Below are 13,509 nucleotides of genomic sequence, written 5' to 3'. Positions count from 1 at the left end.
GTTGAGGATGTAGTCCATATTGATTACATATCTCAAAATGTCTACATAACCAGATTCTATTACGTGATCTACTTTGGTGCTTATGGCACAAACTTCAAGAGATACCGTATAGAACTCTGGTTTTGAAGAGACGTCATGCCCACCTTATACTTCATACCTGACCCCATGTGAGTGACATCTGTTGCACTATCTAAAGGGAGACACTATGCCAGAAATGAAAACATCAAGTCAGCTATAGCAAGACAAAATATTTCATTTGAATGCCATAAAAAAGCTAAATGAACATTATGATAATTGTATTATTGTTCACAGCAATTAGCATGAAATGTAAAACTTGTTTGGTCATAATCATTTCTCTTGACAAGTCAGGCTATTAATATTTGTTGATTCCTCACAGAGTTGTGTGCTACTTACATATAGAACATAAAAACATAACAAATTTGACAAATGAGAGGAGACCATTCAGTCCATCAAGTTGTTTATTTAGCTTATCGCTAATGCGGCCTTAATATCTTCTCCACATACTTTTTAAAGGTTTTCAGGGTTTCTGCTTTAACTACAATACATGTCTTGGTAGTTTGTTCCAGTTTCCCACAACTCTTAGAGTAAAGAAGTGCTTCCTGGCTTCAGTCCTATATTTTCAAGCCCTACATTTCCACTGATGTCCTCAAAGTACATGATTCACCATTAAGCCAAAAGAATTCTGCTGGATCTATTTTGTCAATGTCTTTGAGAGGTTTGAAGAACTGGATTAGGAAGCCAGACAGTCTTCTCTGTCTGAGACTAAACAGGTTTAATTCTTTCAGTCTACTGGTCTACTGCAGGGACTACTCACACATAAAAGTCAGCTAGAAATTAAAAAGGGTTCAATTTGGAATTATCACTCAACCTAACTAGAAAATCTTTTGAAATGGAAGAAACTGGTAAATCAGAAGGAACACCCATGAATGCCAGAGCAACATGCCACATGACAATGTCTGGGCATGGGATTGAGGTAGTCACCATGTCAAGATAATTAAATTATATCGGAAAATGTATTTGATTGATGATCTAGTAAGACTAGTGTCAGATTTTATTTTTTTCTCCAGCCTTTGGAGTTTTTTTTTTTTTTTGTTTTTTCTGTCCACCCTGGCCATCGGACCTTACTCTTATTCTATGTTAATTAATGTTGACTTATTTTTTATTGTGTCTTCTATTTTTCTATTATTCATTTTGTAAAGCACTTTGAGCTACATTGTTTTGTATGAATATGTGCTATATAAATAAATGTTGATTGATTGATTGATTGATAGTGTAGTAAATATTATATTTACCTAATGCAATTCCTTTTTCGCATGTAACCATGTAGTGCAATCTTATTGCTTTAATTTCAGCTCTATGGAAATCAATTGAAAAAAGGTGCGTCTTTCTATGCAGTCTAAAGTCCAGTAGATGGCAAAGATGATATAGTAGTCTGTTTTCAAAGTAAAGAGGCATGTAAAAAGAGCATTTTGTTAATGCTTTAAAGTAAGGCACACAGAAACTCCTCATAAAATGGCAATAACCTACAAGTAATTTTTTTCATGAGTATAGTACAGGGAAATTCTTACATGTATGTGCTAATTAACATGCCACTTGTTGTCACACTCCATGATTAGTAATTACATTCTCTTCCCAACCTTTTTAAGAGACAGGCTACGGTAATAAGCAAATAAGTAAACAAAAGCCATTCAAAACTTGAGTGTTATTAGATCTTCAGCTTTTTTTATACATATATATGTTCTTCTTCTTCTTTCGGCTGCTCCCTTTAGGGGTTGCCACAGCGGATCATCTTCTTCCATATCTTTCTGTCCTCTGCATCTTCTTCTGTCACACCCATCACCTGCATGTCCTCTCTCACCACATCCAAAAACCTTCGCTTAGGCCTTCGTCTTTTCCTGGCAGCTCTATCCTTAGCATCCTTCTCCCAATATACCCAGCATCTCTCCTCTGCACATGTCCAAACCAACGCAATCTCACCTCTCTGACTTTGTCTCCCAACTTGAGCTGACCCTCTAATATACTCATTTCTAATCCTATCCATCCTCGTCACACCCAGTGCAAATCTTAGCATCTTTAACTCTGCCACCTCCATCTCTGTCTCCTGCTTTCTGGTCAGTGCCACCGTCTCCAACCCATATAACATAGCTGGTCTCACTACCATCCTGTAGACTTTCCCTTTCACTCTTGCTGATACCCATCTGTCACAAATTACTCCTGACACTCTTCTCCACCCATTCCACCCTGCCTGCACTCTCTTTTTCACCTCTCTTCCATAATCCCCATTACTCTGTACTGTTGATCCCAAGTATTTAAACTCATCCACCTTCACCAACTCTACTCCCCAAGTATTTAAACTCATCCACCTTCACCAACTCTACTCCCTGCATCCTCACCATTCCACTGACCACCCTCTCATTTACACACATGTATTCTGTCTTGTTCCTACTGACTTTCATTCCTTTCCTCTCTAGAGCATATCTCCACCTCTCCAGGGTCTCCTCAACCTGCTCCCTACTATCGCTTCAGATCACAATGTCATTAGCAAACATCATAGTCCACGGGGACTCCTGTCTAATCTCGTCTGTCAACCTGTCCATCACCATTGCAAATAAGAAAGGGCTCAGAGCTGATCCCTGATGTAATCCCACCTCCATGTTGAGTGCATCCGTCACTCCTACCGCAGATGTCACCACTGTCACACTTCCCTCGCACATATCCTGTACAACTCTTACGTACTTCTCTGCCACTCCCGACTTCCTCATTCAATACCACAACTGCTCTCGAGGCACTCTGTCATATGTTTTCTCCAGGTTCACAAAGACGCAATGTAACTCCTTCTGGCCTTCTCTAAACTTCTCCGTCAACATCCTCAGAGCAAACATTGCATCTGTGGTGCTCTTTCTTGGCATGAAACCATGCTGCTGCTCAGCAATCACCACCTCACTTCTTAACCTAGCTTCCACTACTCTTTTCCATAACCATGCTGTAGCTCATCAATTTTATTCCCCTGTAGTTACTGCAGTCCTGCACATCCCCCTTATTCTTAAATATCAGCACCAGTCCACTTCTTCTCCACTCCTCAGGCATTCTCTCACTTTCCAAGATTCCATTAAACAATCTAGTTAAAAACTCCATTGCCATTTCTCCTAAACACCTCCATGTTTCCATAGGTATGTCATCTGGACCAACAGCTTTTCCATTCTTCATCCTCTTCATAGCTGTCCTTACTTCCTCCTTGCTAATCCGTTGCACTTCCTGATTCACTATCTCCACATCATCCAACCTCTTCTCTCTCTCATTCTCTTCATTCATAAGCCTCTCAAAGTAGTCTTTCCATCTTCTCAACACACTCTCCTCAAGCTACTGGAATTCCTTAAGTTCAGTTCTGGGTTAAAAAATGGCCAAAGTGGAACAGCTTTCTCGAGAAACCCGTGTTTTTTCTTTTTTTTTTTCCTTTTCTTCTGCCCAATATCTGTGTTCTTTGATCCATTTTAATGTTTTCTAATTTATTTGCTAGTTTCTTTTCTTTTTGAAACTCTGCCTCTAAGGCCAGTTTCCCAGATTTCTCCTTTTGCCTTTGCTTCATTCTAGCATATGTCATACAGGTGCGCATGGGAGGCAGCTAAAGGGCTTGAATGAGAGTAATTCCGAACCAAACCGGGAGGTTCCTTTCGGCAGACCGTCCACAGGAAATTCCACCTGGCCCTGATGACATCAATTCTGTTTACAACCCCTTTGACGTCACTTCTGGGTACGAGCCTATGGATAAAGACCCTTCCAGTTCCAACCCCTTTTGAGGTCACTTCCTATACTGGCCTTTAAAAGCCATCTCCTTTCCTCTATCCCCTCAGTTGTTTTCGTGACTCTGATCTCTACACTTCAGTACATCAATTTGTTTCAATTCTGCAGCCAGGAAACAATATATGGGTGGCTGCCCCAAACCTTGCTATGGCTCTTTGTCGAGTTTTTGACACATATTAGCATCAAATGAGAGATGGGGTTCAATCCAAAGTGCTCACAATCCAATCTTGTTGCACTCGTAGCACTATCTATGTCAAAAGAAAATATAATAATTGCATTATAGAAGATTTTCATTAGGTCATCTAATTGCATTAGTTATGTGTCAAATATTTTACATAAAATTAAATGACACATTGGGCGGCATGGTGGCGCAGTGGTAGCGCTGCTGCCCCGCAACAAGGAGACCTGGGTTAGCTTCCCAGCTCCTCCCTGAGTGGAGTTTGCATGTTCTCCCTGTGTCTGCGTGGGTTTCTTCTGGGTGCTCTGGTTTCCTCTCACAGTCCAAAGACATGCAGGTTAGGTGCATTGGTGATCCTAAATTGTCCCTAGTGTGTGCTTGGTGAGTGGGCGTGTGTGTGCCCTGTGGTGGGCTGGCACCCTGCCTGGGATTTGTTCCTGCCTTGCACCCTGTATTGGCTAGGATTGGCTCCAGCAGACCCCCGTGACCCTGTGTTAGGATATAGCGGGTTGGATAATGACTAACTAAATGACACATCCCCTACTCTCTTAAAAAGGTAGAAAAATAGAACTGCAGAGTAGTTCATACATATAAGGGTAATCAAGTTTATACCATGTGGAAAAAGCATTTGTATAGTATATTTTGCTTCCTCTTCCTTCTGTAATATATGGTAAATCCCCAATTCCCATTTCCCTACTCCTTCTGCAAGTGAAACAAAAGAATCTGAGAGTGAGGACACAACAGTCTATTTGTATGGAGCTGGTTCTTCCAGTTGTAGCTTTTTTTTAAATTTTCCACATCTTTTAATCGTACAAAACAAAACAGAAGGGTGAGGAATACAAAGTTACCATATTGCTTTAATGACCTATGTGAGAAGAAGCATACTCCCACTTACTGGTAAATTCAGTTATGCCTTCCCGTCACCTTTTGCACAATAGGCCGGATGTTGTTCTCGGGGGTGGGACTACAAATGTGGAGCAGACCATGTATGATGCCTAATTACACTGAAACATAAATAGATACAATGTGCAGGAAGTTTCCCCATCCCTTTTAAAAGAAGAGAGCTGGGCTGGCTCGGGGCTTATTCAGTTGTCCCCACTTCAGTAAGGTCAGGAAGTTTCCTGACCTGCACTTTCGTGTGACCAAAATCAGGAAGCAAGGTCTAACCTACTAATAAAGGTCATCATAAAGCAGCCCTATTAATGAAAACCCAGTCTTCTGTGCGTCATGGGAGCCACATAACTATTTACTGCAGAACAATAAATCATAAATTAAAAGGTCTTTAGCATATTAAAATGCATTGTTTGACTTGCAGGATATCCGCTTCTTTCATTCGAGTCAAATAAGGATTCTTTTATTAATGTTTTGGACAACATCTCAGCCTGACTACTGTTGTCTTCATTACACTCTGTTAATCGACCTAAGGTAAAGTTGGCAGAATTTACAAATTTAATGGCAAAAGCAACGGCTATTTGTAACTAAAGAAATGCATTACATTTACACTTGTGTCTTATGTTTATGCTTCTAGAGGTGTTTGATTTAACAAAATCCTTTCACAAACAGTAAGGGTGAGCTCATCATTGATTCCTAAATTTGCATTAACCTTTTAAATATTACAGACAGACAGACATACAGACAGACAGATAGATAGATAGATAGATCTTTGTGGTATATGAGGAAACCAAAGGATTCTGAGAACTACCCACACAAACACCACAAGGATGCTTGGAGACATGTCATCAAGGCTAGGAAATTTTGGCTGCTAGAGCTGTGGGACAGTAGTGCTGACCAGTACACCACTGAGTATGATCAGTTTGATTTTTCTTCTGCATAGTATCAAGGGGTGTTCTTTAGCCTAATAATGTTTGAAGAAAATTTTGGGGGTTTAATTTCATTTAATAGTACCAGACAGTGTGTGTTGTCACAGAGGTTATAGAGAAAAATGTCCCTCACACTGTCTGAACATTTAATATTTGTCCCCCATAGTCGACAGATACAAAGACTCACCAATAAAAAGACCACATCTGCTACTCTAATTGTACGTATTTTATTGTATTTTTTTTGTTTTTGAGTTATGTGCCATATTTATATGCCTTTTCCATTTCTATCATATTTCCTTCAGCTAAATTCAGCTACCACTTCTAATGTCAGGAAACAACTAGAGAGCTTCTTGGGTTGCTCTTCCAGAAGTCCCACCAGTGATCATAATTGTCGCTACAATCCCAGACCCCACCGTGTATTAAAACAGAGAGATAATCACCCTGACACATGACCACCGTGATGGATAGCGGGGAATCATTAAATGGATTCAGACATTTTGTTACATTGTATCCTTATGCCAAAATTGTTTAAATTCATTTTCACTCATCAAGCAACACTCAGTTCCCCAGAATGACAACGTGAAAACACAATTTTAGAAATTTTTGAAAATTTGTTAAAAATAAATAACTGAAATATCACATTGACAAAAGTATTTACACCCTTTACTGTGACACTTGAAGTCTGGCAGAGCTGCATCCCATTCTGTTGATCATCACTGAGATATTTCTACACCTTTTTTGCTGTCCACTTGTGTTGTGCTCATTTCAACTGACTATATATATATCTGACTATATAACGTACCATAGCTGACATTATTTATCAGAGCAAAAACAAAATAATGAATTCAAAGGTATATCCTACAGAGCTTAGAGTCAGGAGTGTGCTGAGGCACAGATTTGGAGAAGGTGTCAAAACAATTCCAGCAACTCTGAAGAGTCCCAAGAGCAGAGTGTCCTTCATATACTTAAATGGTAAAGATTTGGAACAACCATGACTCTTAGAGCTGACTGTCCAGCCAAACTGAGCAATCATGGGAGAAGGGCCATGGAAAGAGAAGGGAACAATGGTCACTCTGGCTGAGTTGCAGTGAACCTATGTGGCGATAAAGGGAACTCCAAGAAGGGCAACCATCACTGCAAGACTCCACCTAACTGGGCTATATGACAAAGTCACCAGACAGAAACCTCTCCTCAGTAAATGACATATGGAAGCCTGCTTGCAAAATGGTATCTAATGGAATTTTAGACTGTGAGAAATATGATTCTCTGGTCTGATGAAACCAAGATTAGTGTCATGTCTGGAGAAAAACAGGGATCACTGATCACCTACGCAATACCATTCTAGTGGTGAAGTATGGTGATGGCAGTATCATGATGTGGGGTTGTTTTTCAGCAGCAAAGACTTGGAGTCTAGACAGTGGTGAGATAAATGAATGGAGTTACACACAAGTACTGAGATGTCCTTCATGAAACTTGATCCAGAGCACTCTGGACCTCAGACTGGGCAGAAAGTATAACATCCGATAGGACAATGACCCTAATCACAAAACCAGGGGCAACTCTGTGAACATTCTTGAAAGGTCCAGCCAAAGCCCAGACTTTATCCTAAATAAAAATCTCTGAAATGAACTGAAAATAGTTGTCCACCGGTGATCTCCATGAAACCCGACAGAGCTTGAGAGGATCTACAGAAAAGAATGTCTGGAAATTGATTGTGGATTGAAGCTTGTTGTACATACCCTAGAAGACTGCAGACTATCATTTTTAGCAAAGGTGTTTTGATTAATTATTGAGTAAAGGGTGTGAATATTTATATCAATGTGAGAGCTCAGTTTTTTTATTTTAAATAATTAAGAAACTAATTCTAACGCCCTGTTTTTCCTTTCTCATTCCTGCTTTACAAGGGGAAAAAATAAATTTAAAAGATTTTAGAACAAGACTGCAACATAACCAAATATAAAAAGTGAATGTGTATGAATATTACCTAAATCCACTGCAAATTGTTGAATAAATCTCTCTACTGCCACCTAAAGGCATGGGGGATTCAGTCGCACTTCCCATTATTCCCCAGTGTCCTCGACATTTACTGGTGCCTCAGAAGATACCATTGCCTGTGTACCTGCCACTAGAGCAATTTACAGTCTGATTCCTACCCTGCACTCCAACAGTGTCTTTGCAAATTCAGTCCCTGTTAGGTATTTTAAGCAGAATACTAATGAATTGTGCAAATTGGTCTTTGCAGCTTGACATTTAGGTACAGCAGCTGGGGCCAAAAAAGTAAAACATAAGCTGCCTTGGATACAATATAGAGGAATGGCATGGGGAATGCCAATGTACCAGCATCATAGGATATAAAAGGAGTACCGCAGCTACACAACACCATAGTGTCTTACAAGCCAGCTGTAGCAGTGTATGTGTTCCCTGCACTAGGTTACTTTTCTTGACAGATAACTTTTCTCAAACAGGTCAAACTATATTTTGCAGAATCCAATAACTTAGAAAGTTTTTAAAATTTAAAGTGTTCAAATATAAAAGAGGCAAAAATGCATTAAACGTCTCTGCAGCTGTCCTGAGAAACAATAAAAATTGTCAAAATGTTCCCCTGTAGGGAAACACTGATGTGGACATAAATTCCCCTGCTGTGCTAATGGATGGCATATACTCATCAAAACCAGGGCACTCGGGTTATTGCATATACTGTAGAACACTAAAATAAATACGGAATTCCAGACAAATTTTAGGATGCACTTTCTGTTTTAGCCAGACTATACAAAATTAACCACAATGCATTCCTCAATATATGTACAGTGTGAGAATGATGCTGTATAGCGCCCGACCCGGCACAGACTCACACAGAGGCACGTGTAAAATGACAACAAGACTTTTATTTTCTTCAGTTGAAGGGCACGTCTTCCCCATGAACCCCCCCCCAGCCACAACACAGTCCCAAAAGCACCAAACACTGAAGTAAACACACTCTCGTTTGGCACCACCATTCCTCCCTGGCAACCTCGTCCTCTTCCTCCCAATTCTGGCTCCAGAGTGGTGATTGCTGGCCCTTTTAAAAGCCCTCCCAGAGGTGCTCCAGGTACTTGATCACCTGTTTCTGATTGCACTTCTGGGCGGGGCTGTAGAGTTGTCCAGGCCGGTTCAGGGACCCATGCAGCACCCCCTGGCGGCCACCCCAGATCCCAACAGGGCTGTGGAGAACTCCATCTCCCATGGAGCTGTGCAGGAAACTGAGGCACCATCGTCAGCCAAGGAGACTGCCACCAAACGTCCCGGGGGAGGTACTGAGGAGCCCATGGTTGCTCCCCCTGAACATATGTACAAGGGGTGTCCCAGCTGGGCATAGGACCCAGCCACCCACCACAACAGTTTATTTTTTAAAAATCCCAATACAACATTTTAGATCTAAAAGCATCTTGAGGTTCATATTGCTTAGTTAAAAATAGCTGACATTGATCATGGAGTGTTTCACATTCCAATTCAAAAGTTGCAGTATTCGGTTCAACTGCAAGAGCTAATTTTGAAGAGTCATCCAGAATATTTGCTGTAGTTGTAAAATATTTACAATAAAGGATAAAAGGATAACAAGACAATTTTAAACATGAACAAATCAATTTCCGCAGTGGATATCACCAGATGTTTTGTATGATTCAGATATACAAACTCATTTCTCTTCCACCTGCTAGTGAGGCGGCTTCTGTTTTCAAGTCTGCTTTTCGTTCATTTCCACTTGTGGCCTTTCACCCCGCTTCAAAACAGAGGGTGAGGCAGCCTATGTAAGTTGGGCTTTTTTTCTGCTGGTATTTTATTCATGTGGTCTTTCTGTACCAGATGGTTATTATGTTGTTCAGTGCAAAATTCACGAGTGTAGACTTGGATAACTGTTTAACATGGCCATAACATTATTAATGTTAACTCAGGGTTTGCCCTATTTTTGTTCTTATTTATATCTGTGCAAGTTTATATCACAGTTATATATACATGATATAAATGATATAGACTGAAATATTAATGTTTTTTTACTACTATTAAACACATTATTATATGTAATTTTATTAAGAGACAGTGACAAAAAAAGAACATGTAGTGTGACCCGAGAGGCTGGCACCTCCAGCTTAACCCGACACAGACAAGTGCAGGACACAAGTTGAAGGCATACACTGTTTTTATTTTCTTTTTCCTCATGGGAAACACCTTTCCCATTTCCCAAAGGTACAACATAGTCCAAAACACAGCACACAAACAATACCCTTCCTCTTTGTTTTCTCTTTTCTCCTTTCTCCTCCATTCCTCGGGTCAAGCTTCATCGCTCCTCCTCCCGACTCTGGCTCCCTGAGTAGTGGCTGCTGGCTCCTTTTATAAGGCACCCGAAAGTGCTCCAGGTGCTTGATTACTCATTTCCAGAGGCACTTACGGGTGTGGAGGAAGAACTGCCCTTAAGGGCTCAGCAGCTCCTGATGCAGCACCCCCTAGCGGTGCCTGCGGATCCCAACAGGGCTGCACCACAATCCAACTCCCATGAAGACCTGTGGGAGTCCGAGGCACCACTGCAACATAGAGAGGGTTACCATTTAACGTCCCAGGGGAGGTAACGCTCTGGTCACGCTTGCTCCCCTGGTCCTTCCAGTGTGGAGGTGTCCCAGCCAGGCAAGAGCCCTGGCCACACGCTACAGTAGGCTCAACACAGAGAGCAAGAAAAGCTTTGAAATAAGGATCGTGGGGCAGAGGAATTTGGCACTGTGCCAATCCATGAAATTTTGAGTGATAATATTTCATACATTTAATACTTAAATTTTAAAATATTTTATGCAAATGATGAGTGTTCTGTAAATTACACACATAATGGTACACTGTACGGACAAAAGTATGTGGCCACCCTTCCAAATTATTGAGGTGAGGTGTTTCAGCCACACCTGTTGTTAACAGGTACATACAATCAAGCACATAGCCATCCATGCAATCTCCATTGATAAACACTGGAAGTACAGTGGGTCATAGTGAAAAGCACAGTGACTTTCAACATGGCACTGCCATAGGATGCCACCTTTACCACGCCTCAGTACATGAAATTTCATGTTCTGCTAGATCTGCTGCGCTCAGCTCTGCTATTAATGTGAAGTGGAAGTGTCAGGAGAAACACAAGCTCAGCCACAAAGTGATAGACCTCACAAACTCAGATTTTAAGCACAGAGTGCTGAAGCACATCTGGAATGGGGATTATAAACTGGAGTTTCTTTAGTTTATCAAATAAAGCTCATGATATTTAAACCAAGTGTTTTAGTTAGATAACATGTAGTTTTTAAGTGAATAAACTGTGACCAAGACCAAAGAAAATAACTTTCTTTTTCATTTAACCAAGAGTTTACCAAATAACATTTAGCAGGCATCATGCTGCTAGAGAAATTCCAGGGGGCAGATGCAAAGAGAGACGCAGAATGAAGAGTTTAAAGGGTTAACAAGGAAGTTTTAGAAGACATTGCAGGCAAGTTTAGGACCACTTTAGAAAGGAGGTCCGTTAGATTTGTTCTTCTTTTTAGCCATCAGCTAAACAAATTAACAGACATAAGCCATTTAATTTTAAAACCGTGTTGAGTTATGGAATGAAAATAAATATGACAATACAAGGAATTGTGGGAAATATGTAAATGTGACCCAAAGGTTAAGAAGAAGTAGATTGAAGCTCAGGTACACTAAACAGTGTGTGCATGCTTGGCTTCTGTGGACTTTGTCATTTAGCTTGGATCTCATAATGAGCTTAAAATAACTTAAAAACAAGACACCCAATGGTAAATTCTCAATTATCTGATTTTTTTGATAATGTCACATTCCGAAAATAGTCATCAAGCCTCAGTATAAATAGAAAGCACATCCATTTGCATGTGGTAGGCACAAAACCATTGAGAAGTGCAGATGGAGCAGCATTTGAGAGAAACAAACACGAGTGAATAATGGCAGGATAAAAGCGCAGTGTTGATATGAGAGAGGGAAGGCCTTGGCAGTTCTGAAGCTGTGCTGAACCATCATGCTACAAAAGTTCAGCACTACCTAAAATACACCCCAACAAAAGAGAGGACAAAATCATGACAGAGCACACTTTTAAAGAATGCTTCTGCTGGACTAAGAAGAATAAACTCTTTAAACGACATGGACATCTGTCTCCTTTTTATACCAAAGCCATGATCACGTTCACATACACCAATTTGAATTGTTCAGGTTGTTTCTTTTCTTCTACTTTTGACTTCTAGTATCAAATCCCTGGTTTCTCCGTAAATAAACATAAGCAATAACTAAAGTTTGAATATTTTCTCACTGAAATTTGCCTTGTTTAGTGATATCATCTGCTCCAGTGTGCTTGTTCAAGTGATTCATTATTTGTTTAGTTCTTTCAAAGTTAGTGATCTGGCTTTGTTGGAGTATGTCTTTCAAGTTTGTTCAGGTGCGAGCCATGCTCATTCTGTTACAATTGTGCAGCCCTTACAGGGGTAACGATGAGAGTGCTGAAGGATATAGGCATCTCTCTGGACCCTGCTGAAGTATTGAAGCATACTATGGTCACTGGCATCAGCCATATTGCCTCCTTTGATTTGTACTACCCTTTTAAATTTAATGATCTGAGGAAATCCCAGAAGGACTGCTGCTCTTGAAGCAGCTCCTGGCCTCTGTCAAGGTATCCTGAAGTGTAACCCTTTCAAGATATGTGCCCTGGGGCAGCAATAGGCCCTTGGCCTCTGTAGAGATATATTGAAGTTGCTTTGTATTTGATCTGCAACCTAGCAAGGGCAGTAATAATAGGCCATTGGCCACCGTTGTGTTTAAAACATGAGTGATGACTGAATATAATATAGGTAAGTGGGATGGATGTACATGGAAATCAAGGCTAATAATTTAGGAAATCCCAGTATTAGCTTGTCCACCAATAGGGAAAAAAAAAACTTTAGAGGGAAAGCACCTTTTGTGAACACTTTTACACCACATAACATCACAGCATATAATAATTGCCTGTTCTCTGGTGCATTACTCACTACAGAGTTACAAACTGCATCTGGAAACAACATTAGCACTAAAACTGGACTGAGAGCTTCACGAAGTGGATTTCCATGTCCAAGCAGCTGCACACTAAGATCATTATACACAATGCCAGGTGTCAGCTGGAGTGGTTTAAAGGGCACCACCATTGCACTCTAGAGCAGTGGAAATGTGTTTTCTGGAGTGATGAATCACACTTCACTATCTGGCAGACTGATGGACGAATCCAGGTTTAGCAGATGTCCCTAGAATGCTAACTTCCAGACTGAATAGTGCCTACTGTAAAGTTTGGTGGAGGTGGGATAATGGTCTGGGGCTATTGTTCAGGATTTAGGCTAACTCCCTTGGCTCCAGTGAAGAGTACTGCTAATGCAAAAGCATACAAACACAGTTTAGACAACTGGGTGCTTCCAACTTTGTGTCAACAGTTTTGGGAATGCCTTTTTTTCTATTCCACCATGACTGTGCCTTTGTTCACAAAGCCAGGTTCATAAAGATGTGTTTGAGGAGTTTGGTGTGAAATAACTTGTAGGGTCTGCACAAGCCCTGACCTCAACCCTGTTGAAAGCCTGATAAATTGGAACAGCAATTGCCAGCAAGTTCTTCGCATCAAACATCATTACCCGAACTCACACGTTTTTTTTTGGCTGAATG

The sequence above is a fragment of the Polypterus senegalus genome, chromosome 10 (assembly GCF_016835505.1).
Source record: "Polypterus senegalus isolate Bchr_013 chromosome 10, ASM1683550v1, whole genome shotgun sequence".
NCBI classification, from domain to species: Eukaryota; Metazoa; Chordata; class Cladistia; order Polypteriformes; family Polypteridae; genus Polypterus; species Polypterus senegalus.
This window is presented reverse-complemented; position numbering follows the sequence as displayed.